Raw genomic sequence first — 20,057 nt, 5'->3', positions numbered from 1 at the left:
ACATCAACATGTGACTGTGTGGATATATTGCTTAGTTAGCATAAGACTAGATTGGTAAGTGAGTAAAAAGAAAAAAGATGTTGAGTTAAAGAAAATATTAAGGAAGTTAGAGAACAGGAGGTCCTCATATGATAAAAATTGTGGAGGTTATGGGAATGCCTGGAGTTTGGGACTCGCTGCTCTAAGCTTCAGGCAAGACACTCTGCTCTGGTCTGAAGCCCTTAGGGGGCCTTACACAGAAACCCTCCAGGCATGTGGAGCTCTGAGAATCCTCCTAAGAGCACGTGGTACATTGAGACGACCCCAGGGAGGAAAGCACCTTTTGCTTCGTGTATTCATGCCCTACAAAATGTCTTAGAAGTTACAAAGCAACAAGTGATTTTTTCTTAAAAGGGAAAAGAATCTTAGAGGTGTGGCCTTGAGTGGGCAGTGGTCACAGGGCAGCCTGGGCTGAAGGGCCCAAGCAGGGGTTGGGGGACACCCTTGTTACTGTTCTGGAGGAGTGTATGTGTGTGTGTGTGAGCACAGCCCCCTTCAAGGCTGCAGGAGGAACACCCGAGGGCTCCTGTGCTCCACTCCCTGGCAAACAACAGGCACTTAATCAGTGTCTGCAGAATCACTGTCGCACAGGAAGGAGGCACCAGAAGGCAGGTGGAAGAGTTGCTGACATCATCCTTGGGTGTCAGCGTGTCGCCCTTTGCTCCTGCCACTGCTGTGCAGGGTCTGAGCCCCATGTCAACATGGCCCCAAGGTGGGAAGTCCGTGCCACCAGGAGGGTCACCATCTTGTACATTTATGAACAATGGAAGGTATTTCCCCATCTTCTCCCAAAATCCAAAGTATGTTTCTCATCATTTAACCTTCAAAGGTTAAAAATAGTGCTTTTTAAAGGACTCCATGATCGTACTCTAATAGCTCAGCACCCTCAGAGCTCATGGATCATCGCTATGGACACAGGGTGCCTGCTGGAGACTCACCCAACTGACCCCTGGAAATGCAGGTCAAAGCCAGTGCTCAAGAGGGGCCAGAGTGGTGGAGGTGGGACCCCTGGGCATGACGTTCACAGTACAAAAGCCTTCTGGTGCCCAGAGGAGAGAAGGAACCGCTGAGAGTCTGAAGGGTGTTCTGAGCTGGGAGGAGGCCTGGGCTCAGCGGCCGAAGTGATGGGTGGAGCTGCAAGCTGGTCCCTGCGTGTGGCTTGGAAGGAAAGCATGCCAGAACAGGTTGGGAAGGGACACAAGTTAGGGAAGGGGTCCTGACAAGCAGGGCTAGTGTGCAGCCACAGCCCCCAGCCCAGCGGTGCCCTCAGCAGCACCCCGCAGCACTCTGCTTCACGTGGCACAGCTTGCAGAAGAGACGGTTGTTCAGCGGGTAGCAGCCCTGGCCCGTGGGCTCCACGGACAGGAGGACCCTGCAGTCCTGACACGGGTAGCAATTCTCATGGAAGTTTCTTCCCATGTACTCAATTTTGAAGGCATCCTTCCCATCTCAGGCGATGATGGGATACTCACAGATGCTGCACACCGGGGCGAACTTCCTGTAGAAGTCGTCCAGGCAGTACACCCCATTCTGACTGTCCAGGGCAAAGCCCTCGTCCCCGATGCACCAGGCGCAGGTCACACACAGGAGGGGTGGAAGGCCTGGCCTAGGGCCCGGATGATGCACTCCCGGACAACCTTGCACACTTGGCACACTTCTCCAGGTGTCCTGGTAGCAGGCTTCACAGAGGGGCCGCCCATCCTTCTGGTAGAAGCTCTGCCCGGCCAGCCGTTGGCGGCAGACACGGCACGTGAAGCACTGGGCGGGTACTGCCTCTCCATGGCCTCTACGCCCAGCTCTCGGGGGGACACAGTCTTGCGGCAGAAGGCACAGATGTCTCTCTCAGGGAAGCTGACAGGCTCTTTGGAGTGGTGGGCAGCAGCTCCTCCTCTGCGGGCTTGAGATGACTGGGCCGAGGCTGCAGTGGAGGCCCCTCCACCAGGGCCTGTGCGGGGATGGGGGAGGGGGAGGGGCAGGTGCAACTGCCCCAAGTCTGAAATGAGTGGTGCCCCCATCGCGGAGGGGGCTCTTTGTCAGGAGGGGCAGGTCCACTGGAGGGGGTGGAGGCAGAGGTGGGAGGAGGTCCAGGTCTGGAAGAGCATCATCAACGTCCAAGGGCGAGAAGGAAGTGACACCCTCCATTGGAGAGCGGAGGTGGAACAGCTGGCCCTGGGGCTGCAGTCCTGCCAGGAGGCATCCAGGAACGGAGCTTTCCCACCGAGCCAGCCCCGGGTGCCTTTGTGGGGGCAGGAGATTCCCAGGGGTGGCCAGGCTGGGCCTCACAAGCTGCTCGCCTCACCTCCTCAACCACAGCCTCATCTCGACGTGGGGGCACCAGGGTGATAAAGACAGACGAGGCGACCCTCTTCTCAGGCTTGGAGGCCATTGTTTCAGCTTCTGGTGGGGCTGGGATCTGGATTTTCCTAGGAAGGCTGAGGTCCCCAACATTCAGGCCAGCTCCACTGAGCCACCCGCACCCCTGGTGGCTCTGGTCGGTCACCTGATCTCTTATTTAGCTGAAGGGTTTGGCAGAAATTCTCCTCTCTGCTCATCAATCCCTCTGCCTCTTGCCTTTTCTCTACATGTTCCACTGGACATTTTGCAAACAAATCTCGGGCCTGGAGTCTATTCTACTTAACAGTAAGTCCCTCTTGCGATTTGAGTCACAAAACCACAGTCAGAGTGTGGAGATAGCTGTAAACCCTGCTTTTCCACATGGAGAGCAGCCCAGGCAGGGATTTGGTGAAGTCTGTGATGAGAACAAAAGAGGCAGATGACTAGTCCCCACTCCATCTCAGTGGGCAGGAGTGCAGCCTTCCAGATTTGTCATTGCCTTGGGGTCTGGCAGGGTCATTGGCATATCTCCAATAAGGAGGAGAAAGAAACAGAACCGAGCGTCTATCAGAGGGTGTGCCTGCCTGCCTTTCTCTCCTGCAAACAACTGGAAACTATGACTTTGCTCCCTCCCCCGTAGGGGAGAGAGAAATCGGGAACTGAGATGTTTGAAAGAATGGGGGCTCTGAGATGATGAAAGAATGGGGCTAGATGAGGAGGTTAAAATGCTGTTCCTGGATTGAGAAAGGGAAGATCCATTTTTCATAAGACCAACTGCAAAACGTACAATCGTCCGGGTAGGATCCTCCCACCGTGGCGTCCTGGCAGGTAGAGGGGGGAGGATGTCCAGCACCCAAGTGGTCAGACAGCCGTGCAGTAGACTGAGGGGCGTCATCTGACACCCCCAGGCAGACACAGAGTGCAAGTCAGGCCGGCCTTGCCCCACCCTACGGCTCCTGCCCAGAATAGTGTATTGCAAGTACCCCATCGCTGATTTGCATCACCTACCAATATGTTTATGGATACATTTATTGACTTTTAATGCCACTGTTCTTTAAAAATTATTTATTTCTTTAGTTTTGGTTGTACTGGGTCTTCTTTGCAGTAGGTAGGGGTGACTCTCTATTGGGGGTTCAGCCTTCTTGTGGTGGTGGTTTCTCTTGCAGTGGAGCATGGGCTCTATCTAGGGCAAGTGGGCTTTGGTAGTCGTGGCTTATAGGCTCAGTAGCTGTGGCACTCAGGCTTAGTTGCTCCGCAGCATATGGAATCTTTCTGGACCAGGGATTGAACCCATGTCCCCTGCATTGGCAGGCAGATTTTCATCCACTGGGCCACCTGGGAAGTCCTACGGATACATTTATAAACAAAGTTTCCAAGTAGCACAATTACACAAGAAACGAAAATGATTGATTTATACAAGTGTGGATTTATTTTAACCATTCCATTTCATGCCCTTCTCTAGCTAGGTAGGAACTTCCTTGGTGGCTCAGTGGTAAAGCATCCTCCTGCAATGCAGGAGATGTGAGAGACACAGGTTTGATCCCTGGGTTGGAAGATGACCCTGGGGAAGGAAATGTCAACCCACTCCAGTATTTTTGCCTGGAAAATCCTATGGATGGAGGAGCCTGGTGGGCTACAGCCCATGGGGGTCAAAGAGTCAGACCCAGTTGAGCACACAGACACACACACACATCCCCCCTAGGTGAGTCTAGGCTACCACCACTTTTTTTTTGGTCATCCCTAACCTTGAGATGCTCACCCCTGTGGGTGACTTGGGCGTATATGGAGAGTACTATTGTAATAGAAATCCAGCTCTGGCACTCGCTCCAGCTCCCCATCAAAACCACTCCATCCTTCCCCTTTCTTGGCAGAGATTTCCTCCCACTGTAGAATCTGACAGTGGCAGAGAGCCATTTTCCCAGTGTCTTTTGCAGCTCAGCCGATCAATGGCACCTGATTCTGGCCAGAGGAACTTGAATGTTTCAGGAAGATATCTTTCTTTTCTTAATTTCCAAAGAAAGATTTCTGCTTGTCTTTTTTTTTTTTTTTTTTTCTTTCCATGGGGAAGGCATATGATGCCTGGAACTGCAGCCACTGTCCTGTGACCATGTGGGAACAGCCCCAAGATCACGAAGATGCTGACCCAAAGCCTGGACATTGCCGAGCAACTAAACCAATCTTGGAAATGCCTGTCTCTAGGCTTCTTGTTAGGTAAGAAAGATGAACTTGTCTAAGCCCCTTTTAGTCAGATATTTTATTTCTTACAGCAGAGAGTATTGACAATAAATCACAACATATCAGGCCGTGTAGTAATGAAGTGTACAATCCCAACTCTCCTTTATAGACCCCTTAGAGGGCTTCCATTCCAGGTGGAGTAATGTCCAGAGTCCTTACCTGGACCCACCAGGCTCTGCACATCACCCCATCACCTTTCCAAGGACTCTCGGGCTTTGTTCTATGTTCCCGCCTCACATTTTCCTTCCCTTCCTTGTTTTCTGTCCTGGCCAAATTTCTGCCACAGGGCCTTTGCACACACTGCCTGTGTCCTCTTCCTTCTTCTACGTACAGCTTTAAGCTTTAAGGCGGCTTCTTCCTAACAGCTTTGCTTTATCACCCAATCTAAAGCAGATCTCGCATGCTATGGCTTGTGACACCTCCCTGCTCTGCCCTCGATGACTGCTGCTGACTGTGGGGAGGGCCCCTCAATAGGTGTTCCAACTTCCTCCTGGGAGGGAGAGGACTGAGACTGACACTGCCTTTCCCAGGCTCCTGGGAACTGGGTTCTAAATAGAGTTGAGATTCTGCCTATCAGATATACAGAGGTGGTTTTCCCATGCTGTTGCATGAGCAGAGAGAGGTGGGTGGAGGAGTTATCTGCTGGCAGGGGACCTGGAGGAGGAGATGTGACTCTCACCTTGACAAAGACAGCAGCTCCCTGAGTCGACTCATTTTGCGATGCACTTGGGGCGCTGATGTTTTCATTTTTGCTAGAGGTTGTTTCTTTGTTATTGTCTAGTCCCTAAGTCATGTCCCAGTCTTTGCAACCCTGTGGACTGTAGCCTACCAGGCTCCTCTGTCCCTAGGATTTCTTTAGGCCTCTTTAAAATGTGAGCCAGCTATAACTTTTTTTTTTTAATTTATTTTTAACTGGAGGATAATTGCTTTATAATATTGTGTTGGCTTCTGCCATACAACAAAGTGAATCAGCCATAAGTATACAATGTCCCCTCACTGTGATTTTATTCTGTATCTATTTGTACATGGCCTTGTTAGCTGGTATCTCCTGCTCACCTCTATGCCCTGAATACCCAGCACCAGGTGCGGCGCATGTCTAGGGTCAGAGTTACTTGTTGAGCTGGTAAATAAGTGATGGGAAACAGCAGACTTTGCACGGGACTTCCTTGGAGGCCCAGTGCAGGGCCTCACCGTCTAGTACAGGGGTTGGGGATTAAATTCCTGGTCAAGGAGCTAAAAATCCCACATGCCTTATGGCCAAAAACCAAAACAGAAAACAGAAATAATATTGCAACAAATTCAATAATGACTTTAAAAATGATCTGCATCAAAAAAAAAAAAAAAAAAACCCTTAAACAAATAAAACCAGAAATTGCCTATAAAGTTATAAGAAAATATAGTCCTGAAGTCGCATGTTTGATATTTCAAATTCTACTGCTGCTGCTGCTGTTGTCGATTCAGTCGTGTCTGACTCTGTGCGACCCCATAGACAGCAGCCCACCAGGCTCCCCTGTCCCTGGGATTCTCCAGGCAAGAACACTGGAGTGGGTTGCCATTTCCTTCTCCAATGCATGCATGCATGCTGAGTTGCTTCAGTCACGTCCGATGCTATGCGACCCCATGGATAGCAGCCTACCAGGCCCCTCTGTCCACAGGATTCTCCAGGCAAGAATACTAGAGTGGGTTGCCATTTCCTTCTCCAATTTCAAATTCTAGTCATGTTTAAAAAGCCAGGAAGCTAACATTTCTTTTGTTTTTTTTCTACTCTCTCCAAACATTTCACCCTCCCCTCCCCTCTCCCCGTGTGCATAAGTCTATTCTTTATGCCTATGTCTCCACTGTTGCCCTGTAAATAGATTCTTCAGTACCATTTTTCTAGATTCTGTATATATGCGTTAGAATATGGTATTTATCTTTCTCTTTCTGACGCACTTCATTCTATACATTAGGTTCTAGGTTCATCCACCTCATTAAAACTGACTCAAATGCCTTCCTTTTTATGGCTGAGTAATATTCCATTGTGTAGATGTACCACAGCTTCTTTATCCATTTATCTGTTGATGGACATCTAGGTTGCTTCCGTGTTCTAGCTATTGTAAATAGTGCTGCAGTGAACAATGGGATACATGTTTCTCTTTCAATTTTGGTTTCCTCAGGGTATATGCCTAGGAGTGGGATTGCTGGGTCATATGGTGGTTTTATTCCCAGTTGTTTTTTTTTAAGGAATCTCCATACCATCTTCCATAGTGGCTATATCAATTTATATTTCCACCAACAGTGTAAGAGCATTCCCTTTTCTCCACACCCTCTCCAGCAGTTATTGTTTGTAGACTTTTTGATGAGGGCTATTCTGACTGGTGTGTGGTGATATCTCATTGTAGTTTTGATTTGCATTTCTCTAATAATGAGCGATGTTGAGCCAACTGTATATCACTTTGGAGAAATGTCTGTTTAGGTCTTTTTCCCACTTCTTGATTGGGTTGTTTGTTTTTCTGGGATTGAGTTGTATGAGCTGCTTGTATATTTTGGAAATTAATCCTTTGTCAGTTGTTTCATTTGCTATTACTTTCTCCCTTTCTGAGGGTTGTCTTTTCACCTTGCTTATAGTTTCCTTTGCTGTGCAAAAGCTTTTAAGTTTAATCAGGTTCCACTTGCTTACTTTTGTTTTTATTTACATTACTCTAGGAGGTGGGTGACTTCAGTGTTCTTGCCTGGAGAATCCCAGGGACAGGGGAGCCTGGTAGGCTGAAGTCCATAGGGTCGCTAAGAGTTGGATAGGACTGAGTGTCTTCACTTTCACTTTTCACTTTCATGCATTGGAGAAGGAAATGGCAACCCACTCCAGTGTTCTTGCCTGGAGAATCCCAGGGATGGGGGAGCCTGGTGGGCTGCCGTCTATGGGGTCGCACAGAGTCGGACACGACTGAAGTGACTTAGCAGCAGCAGGAGGTGGGTCATAGAGGATCTTGCTTTGATTTATGTCATCAAGTGTTCTGCCTATGTTTTCCTCTAAGAGTTTTATAATTTCTGGTCTTACATTTAGGTCTTTAATCCATTTTGAGTTCATCATTGTGTATGGTGTTAGGAGGGAGAAGGAAATAGCAACCCACTGCAGTATTCTTGCCTAGAGCATCCCATGGACAGAGGAGCCCGGTGGGCTGCTGTCCTCGGGGTTGCACAGAGTCGGACATGACTGAAGTGACTTAGCATGCACGCATACATCGTGTTAGGAAGCATTCTAATTTCATTCTTTTACATGTAGCTGTCCCGTTTTCCCAGCACCATTTATTGAGCAGGCTGTCTTTGCCCCATTGTATATTCTTGCTTCCTTTGTCAAAAATAAGGTACCCACAGGTGCATGGGTTTATTTCTGGGCTTTCTATCTCGGTCCATTGGTCTGTATTTCTGTTTTTGTGTCAGTACCATACTGTCTTGGAAGCTAACATCTACAATGAATTTCCAACTTGCAGGTTTCACCTGGCAGCCTCATGGCATAACAGGCAAATTTTTAAAAAACTGAAACAAAGGGGACATAAACTCTGTTACGAAAGAATAATCCTGACCACAATGGTTCTGTGTCTCAAGAAATGTAATCTCACTCAGAGAGATTTCCATGACCCTTTTTAATACCTCCCAAGAGGGCAAGTTGGGTTTCCTTGGTGGCTCAGTGGTAAAGAATCTGCCTGCCAATGCAGGAGACACAGGTTCAGCCCCTGGGTTGGGAAGATCCCCTGGAGAAGAAAATGGCAACCCACTCCCGTATTCTTGCCTGGGAAATCCCATGGACAGAGGAGCCTGGCAGGCTACAGACCTTGGGGTCACAAAGAGTTGGACATGACTTAGCAACCGAAGAACAGCAACAAGAGGGCAAGGTACACTCAGATCTGAGATGCTGGCTTAGTGCCATGGAACCCAGCATTGGAGACACAACCTCACATTCTCTCCTGGGTGATTCCCTGATGAGACACAGGCAGGCCATAGACTGGCAGATCCATGAGGGCATGAACCCATGTCTGGCTCGAATAATCCCTATTCTCCATGCTTCCTAGAATACAATCAGCACTCAGTAACCAAATGAATTCGGTAGATACAGCAACTTTCCCCTAGGTACCTATTTTACATATGGTAATATATATGTTTGCCTTGGAATGAACAGAGATCATTCTGTCGTTTTTGAGATTGCATCTAAGTACTTCATTTCAGAGTCTTTTGTTGACCATCATGGCTACTCCATTTCTTCTAAGGGATTCCTGCCCACAGTAGTAGATATAATGGTCATCTGAGTTAAATTCACCTGTTCCAGTCCATTTTAGTTCACTGATTCCTAGAATGTCGACATTCACTCTTGCCATCTCCTGTTTGACCACTTCCAATTTGCCTTGATTCAAGGACCTGACATTCCAGGTTCCTATGCAATATTGCTCTTTATAGCATCGGACCTTGCTTCTATCACCAGTCAAATCCACAACTGGATATTGTTTTTGCTTTGGCTCCATCCCTTCATTCTTTCTGGAGTTATTTCTCCACTGATCTCCAGTAGCACATTGGGCACCTACTGACCTGGGGAGTTCCTCTTCTAGTATCCTATCCTTTTGCCTTTTCATACTATTCATGGGGTTCTCAAGGCAAGAATACTCAAGTGGTTTGCCATTCCCTTCTCCAGTGGATCACATTCTGTCAGACCTCTCCACCATGACCCGCCTGTCTTGGGTAGCCCCACACGGCATGGCTTAGTTTCACTGAGTTAGACAAGTCTGTGGTCCATGTGATCAGATTGGTTAGTTTCCTGTGATTATGGTTTCAGTGTGTCTGCCCTCTGATGCCCTCTTGCAACACCTACCATCTTACTTGGGTTTCTCTTACCTTGGACATGGGGTATCTCTTCACGGCTGCTCCAGCAAAGCGCAGCCGCTGCTCCTTACCATGGGAAATAGATGGGGAAACAGTGGAAACAGTGTCAGACTTTATTTTTTGGGCTCCAAAATCACTGCAGATGGTGACTGCAGCCATGAAATTAAAAGACATTTACTCCTTGGAAGGAAGGTTATGACCAACCTAGATAGCATATTCAAAAGCAGAGACATTACTTTGCCAACAAAGGTCCGTCTAGTCAGGGCTATGGTTTTTCCAATGGTCATGTATGGTTGTGAGAGTTGGACTGTGAAGAAAGCTGAGTGCCAAAGAACTGATGCTTTTGAACTGGGGTGTTGGAGAAGACTCTTGGGAATCCCTTGGGCTGCAAGGAGATCCAACCAGTCCATTCTGAAGGAGATCAGTCCTGGGTGTTCTTTGGAAGGAATGATGCTAAAGCTGAAACTCCAATACTTTAGCCACCTCATGCAAAGAGTTGACTCATTGGAAAAGATTCTGATGCTGGGAGGGATTGAGGGCAGGAGGAGAAGGGGATGACAGAGGATGAGATGGCTGGATGGCATCACTGACTCGATGGACATGAATCTGAGTGAACTCCGGGAGTTGGTGATGGACAGGGAGGCCTGGCGTGCTGCGATTCATGGGGTTGCAAAGAGTTGGACATGACTGAGCGACTGAACTGAACTGAATTGAACTGAATATATATGTTTCGATGCTACTCTCAATTTGTCCTACCCTCTCTTTCCTCATTGTGTCCAAAGTCTGTTCTCTATGTCTGTGTCTCTACTCCTGCCCTACAAATAAGTTAATCAGTACCATTGTTTTAGATTTCTTATATATGATATTTGTCTTTAGCATGCTATTGCAAACAGCAAGTGCTGCATGCTCTTTAAGCATCAATTTTGAGGAATTTCATAAAGGACTAAAATTAGTGTTACAGTCACATTAGTGAATCAGATACCTCTTTTGTCCTATTGGTGTAGGTACTTTATAAAGCACGATCCCCTCTCAAAATGTAAAAATGTATCTTCTAACAGCTACACAATCTTCTTTAATTGTAGTAGTCTCTCTCTTCCAATGTGGATATTTCCATCAACTACTGAAAGTAGAAAATGAGTGTTTCTATTTTTCTCTTTGCCCTCCCTTCCTGTAGCTGAGCTTGTTCTCCCAGCTTCTATCTGGTATTTCAAATGAAAGTTCATACTCTGTGAAGTTGTCCATTGTTTGGAACTGTCCCTGGGTGACTTACTCCCACCATGAAAATTATTAGAGAGGAGGGAGTGGGAACTGAGGGGACAGAGGGGAAAGGGGGAGAACCACAGACCTCAGGAAAGCCTTCCAGAAAAATCATCTCCCCAGGAGACAAGACAAAACAGAGGCTTGTGTTTTTTCACTCTGGCCAAATGTCCGTACTCAAAGACTGGTGTTAGCTGGAAAAAACAATACTTCTACCGAGTTTGCTCGTGTTTAATTCTGTTCTGTTTATTTACCTGTAAGTTACATTAATATATATCAATTTTACTGTTTCAATCTGATACAATTCACAGTACATTTCATCCTACATACAGTAGGCATATATGATGTACAGCTCATTTATGCATATCAGTAATGTATTTTCTCTTCTCTTTTTATCACTTCTTTGATATCTGTAATTGGCACCGATGTCCCAAATCTCTACTGACTCTGAAAGAAAGTGTTAGTTGCTCAGTCGTGTCCAACTCTATGTGGCCCCATGGACTGTAACCCACCAGACTCCTCTGTCCATGGGATTTTCCAGGCAGGAGTACTGGAGTGGGTTGCCATTCCCTTCTCCAGGGGATCTTCCTGACCCAGGGATCAAACCCTGTTCTCCTCCATTGGCAGGCAGATTCTTTACCGTCTGAGCCACAAGGGAAGCCCCCTACTGACTCTAGGAGTTTCCATTATACACAGGTGATCACATCCTCATTTGATGCCATCAAGAGTTGAGATTTCCCAGTCCTGAGATATTCTGATGCTCTTCCTTGTGACCCAGAGCCAAGGAACATGTGTCCACTCTTGTCCTCCAATTGCACCCACATTCTTGCACATGACTCCAGACAACACACTCACTCCACCCATCCCTAAGAGTCCGTGCTGCCCAGGGACCTGGGAATCCAGAGAGAGTTCTCAGCAGCCTGGCTGAGGGCATGACGCGCACAGGCTGAGTGCAGGAGGGAAGGTGAGACTCAGACACAAAGACGGGGACACGGAACAGATGGCACAGGGACCCTGGGCCCTGGAGCCCGGGGTATTTGGGAACTAGGGGAGCAGGAGGGGAGGGGGCGGTGAAGGCTGACGGGGAGGTGCTAACCCAGCTCTTCTCCAGCACCTGCGGCTCATGACTCCCAAGCCGTCACATCTCCATTACCTTAGAAATGGCTAAACCAAGATTGCCTTCAGGCTCTGGCATTCTTTTCATGTCAAAATGGTATTTTTTGTGGTATTCAAGTCACGCAAAAGAATGCAGGCAACCCGAGTCAGTTTTGTCACAAAACTACAACCTAAACGCTAGTGGGCTTGAGGTTCACATGTCCGTGGGGGACCTTGTATTTCAGTTTCCACTAACTTTTCCCAATTAATCTGAAATTCCTTTTACAGAGCACACAAGCTTTCATGCTAGACATTGAAAGGAAGGCTAAAACTGCAGCTGCTGGGGAGAGGTGGCACACCGGTATGAATGGGCTTCAGGCAAAGCACACGTGGTCAGCTCTGTGGGTGCCAGGGGGCCGGGGAGGGGCCAGGGAGACACGCTGAAAGCAAATGCCCTGAGCTGAGCTTCACGGAACTTTTTTCAAGGTCTGTGCCCCTTATTTCTATCTATTCAGGGACACGTGAAGATTGTGGACAGGCATACTCCAAATCCTGTGTTGTGACAAGTGAGCAATCGCAGAGCCTTCTAGAAGCAGTTTCCAGACAGCAATATGGCTACTGGTATGCAAGGAGATCAAGCCAGTCAATTCTAAAGGAAATCAATCCTGAGTCTTCATTGGAAGGACTGACGCTGAAGCTGACGCTCCAGTACTTTGGCCACCTGATGCGAAGAGTCAACTCGTTGGAAAAGACCCTGATGCTGGGAAAGACTGAGGGCAGGAGGAGACGGGGGCGGCAGAAGACAAGATGGTTGAATGGCCTCATTGACTCGACCGACGTGAGTTTGAGCAAACTTAGGGAGATAGTGAAGAACAGGGAAGCCTGGTGTGCTGCAGTCCATGGGGTCACCAAGAGTCAGACCCGACTTAGGCACTGAACCACAACCATGACAGCATTTATAGTCTCTTAAATGCATATAGTATATTGCGCTCAGGTCTGGGGCTACAGCTCTGAGAAAAAGTGAAATTTAGAGCTCACAGACCCTGTCTTCTCCTAAAGGGATACACAAGAATCAGGCAGTTGCCACGCAGTCTGAAAAGTGCGGTCGCCATTCCAGTTTAATACACACTTTCACAGCAGGGTGGGGTCTCCTCAAAATTAAAACCAAACTCTTTGTATTTAACGCCTACCTCGCCGGATCTATCGTCAGTCCAAGAGGCAGGACTCGAGTCCCTCCTGTGGACTCACTGCACTGGCCTCTTGCCAGCAGACACTTAATAAATAATCGCTAAATATCTGAGCGAGGAAATGACTGGACCCTAGGTGAGAGGCAAGCGTGGAGAGTTAGGGACCATGAACTCTATTTCTGGGGTCAGGGAGGCTTTGCGGAAGAAGTGGTATTTACGCCGAATCCTCCAGGGAAATGGTGTGGGGCCGGAGAAAGAAACAGCAGCTCCTTTAAAGACTTGGAGGCAAGGCTGCTCAGCCCATCTGGTGAAACCGTGGACCTCGCGCCTGGCGTTCAGAGCGGCTGCTTTGTCCACGGAGGGCTTCAGTGCAAAACAGAAAACGATGTCATCACAAGGTGGATAAGGCCGACCAATTAGAAAAAAGAGCCTTTTCTTCCAGCGTGATCGAGTCTCTCACTGTGCACTGCGTCTTCCACTGCCCAGCTGGTCCAGCAGCCTTGGGAGCGGGGAGGAGGACGACCGGAACTGATCACCTGTCTTTAATAAGCAGTAGCCTTGGGGGCGGGGAGGCGGACGACCGGAACTGATCACCTGTCTTTAATAAGCGCAAGCGGATTCACAAGCAGCTTTTCTGACCCTGTAAGAATTTGAGCTTCATTCTGTGAGCAGTGATGATCTTTTGAAGAAATTAAACTTGGGAATGATGTTCCAACAGAACTTTATTCAGCAGGCACTTCTTGAGCTCCTGCTTAAGGGGGAGGCTCATGTTGATAGGGTATCTGTCCTGGTGGAACCTACAGTTTAGTGGTGAGAAAATGGGCTTTGAGGCCAGCCAGAGGGAGGAAGAGCCACTTAGACTAGAGAATCTTCTAACAGACCTGGTGAGGCAGACATAGATAGGGATGTCGGTTTCACAGATGAGAAAACAGAAGGAAGGGAGGTCAAGTAACTTACCCATGATCACGTAGTTTCAAACTCTTATCTATGTGATCATAAATCCCACAGAGAAAAGGCAAAATGCTGACTAATATGTCCTTACATAAATTTAAAGTGTGAATATAAGAAAGACAAATCACTAATTGCACACACACACACACACACACACCACACAGTCACACACACACCACACACACTCACATACACACCACACACACTCACATACACACATGTGAAATACAGCCTCACTTTCCAGAAAATGCAGCCTGGGAAATACTGTCAGAGTATGGCCAGTGGCCTAGCCTTAAACCCTATACAGGCTTACTCATTAGAGTGAATTCTGTTCTGGGTAAAAACATTCCATAATCACAGATCTCGCCTCCCAGCTTTGCTGGGCGCCTCACACGTGAACGCTATTCACAGGATCCCACAGCTGTAAAAAGCCAGTCCGAGTGCCTGATTTGGAACTCTCAAATGCAGTTGAGCAGTTTTGTGAATATCAGTTTTCTCTTCTTCTCTGGAAGTTGTCTAGGGGAGGAACTCTGTGTTCTGAAGTTTCATGACACCCATCGGTAAAATGTTCCCCTGGGTTCCAGCTCCATCTTATCTGCGTGAGTGTGGGTCCGTCTCTCCCTTCTTTGGTCCTCTGTTGGAAGGGAGATTGGAAAGGATCTTAAGTGCATTTCTTCTGTGAACTCAGTGAACCCCAGTTCCTTTGAAAGTTTACCCTAGGATTCATTTTCTGTCTTTATAAAGTATTCATTTCTCTTCTCTGAACTGTTTTGTTTCTAATTTCCTTTCTGAAAAAAAAAAAGTAGGCATATGTGTTTTGGGAAACAGAAAAGACAGCAATAGCAGTTACAGCTGATTCTCGTTATTGGTGGTACTGTGTTCTACAGAGTCGCTGTTGGAACATAGAATTGATGAAGACAGAACCATTGCTCCCAGGGGAAATAAAGGTTGGGTTCCTATGAGCCGCCGGTGACATTTGCATCAATCGACCAGTGTCTACCCTCATTTCATGTGTGTTTTGGGGTTTTTGCTGTTGTTTCTTTTCTACTTTTTAAATTTTTTACCTCTTTATTTTATACTGGAGTATAGGTGATTAGTGAAGTTGTTTTAGTTTCAGCCTACAACAAAGTGATTCAGTTACACATGTATCTCATGTAGCTACTCTTTTCCAAATTCTTTCCACATTTAGGTTGTTACATTGTATTGAGTAGAGCCTGTGCTAGGTCCTTGCTCTTTGTTGGTTATCCATTTTCAGTGAAGCAGTGTGTACATGTCAAAGCTCTGTTTTTTAAAGAAGGGTGGTAGGAGGGATGAGAATCTTCTGATCCACCTCGCCTATTTTACAGCCTGTGTGTTTTTGCTGAAATGCACTTAATGTCATGTATCACATTGACGCATTAACATTGAATTCACAGCCAGTGATGCTAGAATTCACACCTGAATGGAGCTTATGAAACATGCAGATTTTTTCCATAAGACATCTCACACAGACTCTGTGCTTAGGATACTAACCGGCCCTTGGACACTATGTTTGGGGGCCATTTTAGTATTATTATTATGGTTTTTTTTGGCGGGTGGTGGGTCTTTGTTATTGCACGTGAGCCTTCCCTAGTAGTGGCAGCAGGAGCTCCTTTCTAGTTGAGGTGCATGGGCTTCTCTTGTTGCAGAGCACAGGCTCTAGGCACAGGGGCTTCAGTAATTGTAGCACACGGGCTCAATAGCTGCAGCTCTCGGGCTCTAGAGCGTACGCTCAGTAGTTGTGGAGCATGGGCTCAGCTGCTTTGCAGCATGTGGGATCTTCCTGGACTAGGGATCGAACCTGTGTCTCCTGAATTGCAAGGTGGAGTTGGGGGCCATTTTAAACAATCACTCCAAAGAGCACAGAAATGCAAAGAATGTGGCCCCAAAGAGACAGCAGAGAGGAGACTTTATTAGCGTGAGAGCTGAAACAAGAAGCTGGGAACATGCCTGTTGGTAATTCATATGCTTCCTCATCCAGCACATGTTCATTAATCATCGTGAAAGTGCTGTGAGTATTGATCTGGGGGCTACAAATACATTTCAGCATGTAGGTGGATTTGCCTGTGTCTGTTCCATTAAGTGATCGGGGCCTTTTCCAGATGGTAGGGAAAAGGGTGTAAGGAGCGAACAGGGCATCTTTTGGAGACCCAAGAGACTGTTGAAAATAATTTATGAGAGATATGGTACTTGGACAGTAGCTCATAGCCTAAGGTAGAGAAACAGAATTCCCTGCACCTCCAGCAATCTATCTGCAGACCTCCTAGTGTGAAAAATGGCTTGCCGTAAAATGTGAGCATTGTCACCATGGACATATAATTATATTTTAATAAAAAATAGATTTATAACTCAACAGTAAACCATGAGATTAAGCGACCCAGAAGCTGCTTTGAACTCGCAGCCATCAAACCCTGGCCTGCCCGCTTGTACTGGGCTCCTGAGGGACGGGGTGATGGGAACACACTCACCCACAGTGGGCTGCAAGGGCTTCTGGGAGCCACCTTCTCTGACTGGCACTTACACTTCAAGGACCAGTGATGCATCAGAACTCCAATTTTGATAAACAAAAGTGAAATCCGTATTTAACAGAACATGACAAAAATCACTGATTTAAAAAATCTAAAGACTAATGGAAAAGTCCTGTCATGAAATCGACCTGAAACACGCTCTGCTGTAGTTCCCATTTGCTTTTGCTGCTCCAGCTTGACTATTAAAAATGATTTTTTTTCTCCTACTTGAACTAGCCTATAATTTGATTTCTAGGTTCTTCCAGGGTTGTGCTCTGAACAGAAGCAAAATGAAAATATTTCAGGGGCTTATTTGACAAGCATTGCGAAAGAAAACGCATGGCTATCTGTGGAGTCATAGGTTAAACCTATAAATTTATTTTATTAAACAGAAAGGGAATGGGTGAAATTTAAAGACACTGTAACCCTGACCCTGATTAGAATGACTAATATTCTTATCTGATTTATTCATTTAATTTTTGCTTAGAGACATCACATGCACATCGATGGTAACCCCTTCTTTTTGGTAAGTTTTTATCTCTCTCAAGATTCTGATGTATTCAGTGATGAATTTGGATCCAAGCAAGTTTTTCCAAAAAATTCATAGACTTAAAACCACAAAGAATGCATTAGCATTTGAACTAAAGAAAGAAAAGTTAAAGTTGTAACATTTTTTCCAAGAGAGAACAGTTTTTCACCGTTTTTATATAATCTTTCAGAATATAACATCAAATATGTTTTTTATTTTATTATGTATTTTAAATATATACAATATATATTTAATATATTGTATATCTTAATATATACAATGTGTATAATTTTTAGTAACACAATAACAGTCTCCATTAATACTAGACTAGATCACTCTTCCAGATGTCTATTCATACTTGTAGTAATTGAGTTCATTTTTTTCCCAAACAATAAAATGTCTAATACAAATAAGTAAAGGTCGGATGAGTCTCAAATAACATGACCAGAGTACTCATAAAATTCGAAGAAGCTGAGTCAGATCATTTCAAGAGGACAAATGCAGTGCTTCTCCAAATTCAGTAAGTGGTGGAATGTAGCGATCTTGCCTTGTCTCTCCTCTGAGCCAAGCAACCTGGTGCTGTCAAGGCCGTCTTTCATCTCCTGCGCCTTCCACCAAGTGCTATATCACTCGAAGAAAAATGCATGACTTTCTTAATTAAAAGGAAAGTGAGTCTATGAAAATGAAGTTGAGCCTAACTGATCCTGATTCTTTCACTCAGACTATGAACAGGCCGAAGAAGCTGCTGTAAGATGTGACTTATTGACCATAGCTGTTGTGACTCATGGACATGTTTTTTTTTTCTTCGTTATCTTATAATGGAAGGTTGTTGGGTGCAGCCTTAAAGCAGAATGAGAAAATCAACAGAATGTTCTTGGAATGACTGCTGACAAACTTTCTTTTATTTGTCTCTGTTCTCATTAGGGGAAAGAGAGGACAGGTCACTTTCAGAAGGATTAAAAGGTCAAAGGTCTTGGTGAAGGGACGTCTACACAAGCCTTTAGAAAGCTGTTATCAGAGGATCAGCTATAATAGAAAATCATCCTCGGGCTAATCCTCTGCCTGGATCCAAAGAAAGCGCTTTACCTTCCCCCCGCCGCCACCGCCTTTTTCCTTTACAGCAGCCATATTCCACAAAAGCCTCTCACTTTGCCCTGATGTCTTAACGCAAGTTTACAGGATCCAAGTTCTCTTCTCCCCAGCTCTCTCCCCTTTTCTCAGTATCCTCTGGTCTCCAAGCCTAGCCCTTCCTCACTCTGTCCATTTCCTGCCTTTCTCTCACCTCTTACTGTCTTTGCTGGATATTATCTGGGATTCCTCATAAAGCCTTCGTGGCCTCCACAACAACTCACATCTTGAGCAGATGCAGGACCTTTCCTAAGGGAAAAAGGACGCTGACTTCAGGATGGGCATAAAGACCATCTGGTCTACCTGCCTGCTTCCCAGGTGGCTCAGTGGTAAAGGATCAATCTGCCAATGCTGGAGATGCTAGAGACTGAAGTTTGATCCCTGGGTTGGGAAGAACCCCTGGAGCAGGACATGGCAACCCACTTCAGTATTCTTGCCTGGAGAATCCCATGGACAGAGGAGCCTGGTGGGATACAGTCGCTGGGGTAGTAAAGAGTCGGACACAATTGCGCAACTGAGCACGCACACATGGTCTTCTTACCTTCTTGGTAAACAAAATCCATGATATTGGATTTTAGGTGCACAAAAATTTTAAAGGTGAACAAAATCCATGAAATTGCCTGAATTCATGCAGCCAGCTAGTGGCTGAGCCTAGACTAGGACTCAGAATTGTTAATTCTCTATGGCCTCTAATAATGACTGGACATTGGTTATAAAGTCCTTTAGATCATTAAGCTGCTCTGCTAATTGAACATAGTTAACCCAGTGGGCAAAACTGCTGCTGTGTTGTCTAATGCCAACGGAATGAGACTGGGGTGGCACATGTGTTGGCAAGCTGCACCTTAAGAGGGGTGGGCGTCTGCTTTGCACACAGAGCCCCATGATCTACACTCGTGGCCAGAGGCTTTAGTCACTACTCTACAAGGAGCAAGTGGACATCTCACCATCTCAGAGCAGACGTCACCAAGATGCCCTCTTCTCCTCCTCATCAGTGCACCCTGTGAACCATTGCTCACCAGGAGAGTGAGTAAGATAGAAACTGAGGAAACCACACAGTGGGTGCGTAGGTTTGACAGGAATTTACATAACACTATAGAAAAAGAAACCCAGGAAAGGCATCAGCTTTGCTGGGGCTCTCTTCCTTTCCCTCCCAGTTGGGGACAGAACCAGGAGGACCTGTTGCTCCACGGAGCTCTGTGCTCCTCGGTCATCAGTCACAGAGGACGGGAGCCTACCCAGACATTTGCGTTTAGAGTTAGAGAGTTGACACTTGGTAATGATGCTGAGTGTGCCTTGTTATTCACTTCTTGTGGTTGGAAAAATCCTCCTAATATCAAACATTAGAATAAAGCACCACCTTGTGGTCTGATGCATTTATTAAAGTGACAAAATCTGAGAGCTGAGACTGGAAATGCTCCCCCAGCTGGTGGCAGAGAAGCCGAGGTCTGAACGCTGGCTCCAGGGTGGCTGATGGGAAGCTGGAGCCCTGCAGTGTCTGCAGATTCTCGGATCAGGTAACAACAGCATCACCTTCCAGGGTGTGAGTTTCATGTTTCTGACACTAAAATACTGTGTTATTTACATAGTGGAACCAATTTAATCCCTTCAAAACCACAGGGAAATGGGTCTTAATATTTGAACTTTGTAGGTTGAGGCTGAGGTCAGTACATGATCAAATGCACTTAGTGCTGAGCTTGGGTTTGAGGTCAGGCTCTTTGGACATAAAAGTGAGACCCCATAGACGGCAGCCCACCAAGCTCCCCCATCCCTGGGATTCTCCAGGCAAGAACACTGGAGTGGGTTGCCATTTCCTTCTCCAATGCATGAAAGGGAAAAGTGAAAGTGAAGTCGCTCAGTCGTGTCTGACTCTTAGCAACCCCATGGACTACAGCCTACCAGGCTCCTCTATCCATGGGATTTTCCAGG

The 20,057-nt window shown here is 46.5% G+C and overlaps 1 pseudogene; it reads right to left on the bottom strand.

Annotated features, from left to right (window-relative positions):
• Positions 1-1,305: 1,305 nt before the first annotated feature.
• Positions 1,306-2,515, bottom strand: LOC109576775 (filamin-binding LIM protein 1 pseudogene; annotated as a pseudogene).
• Positions 2,516-20,057: the final 17,542 nt, after the last annotated feature.

Source organism: Bos indicus, chromosome 23 (assembly GCF_029378745.1).
Source record: "Bos indicus isolate NIAB-ARS_2022 breed Sahiwal x Tharparkar chromosome 23, NIAB-ARS_B.indTharparkar_mat_pri_1.0, whole genome shotgun sequence".
Taxonomy (NCBI): Eukaryota; Metazoa; Chordata; class Mammalia; order Artiodactyla; family Bovidae; genus Bos; species Bos indicus.
This window is presented reverse-complemented; position numbering and strand designations above follow the sequence as displayed.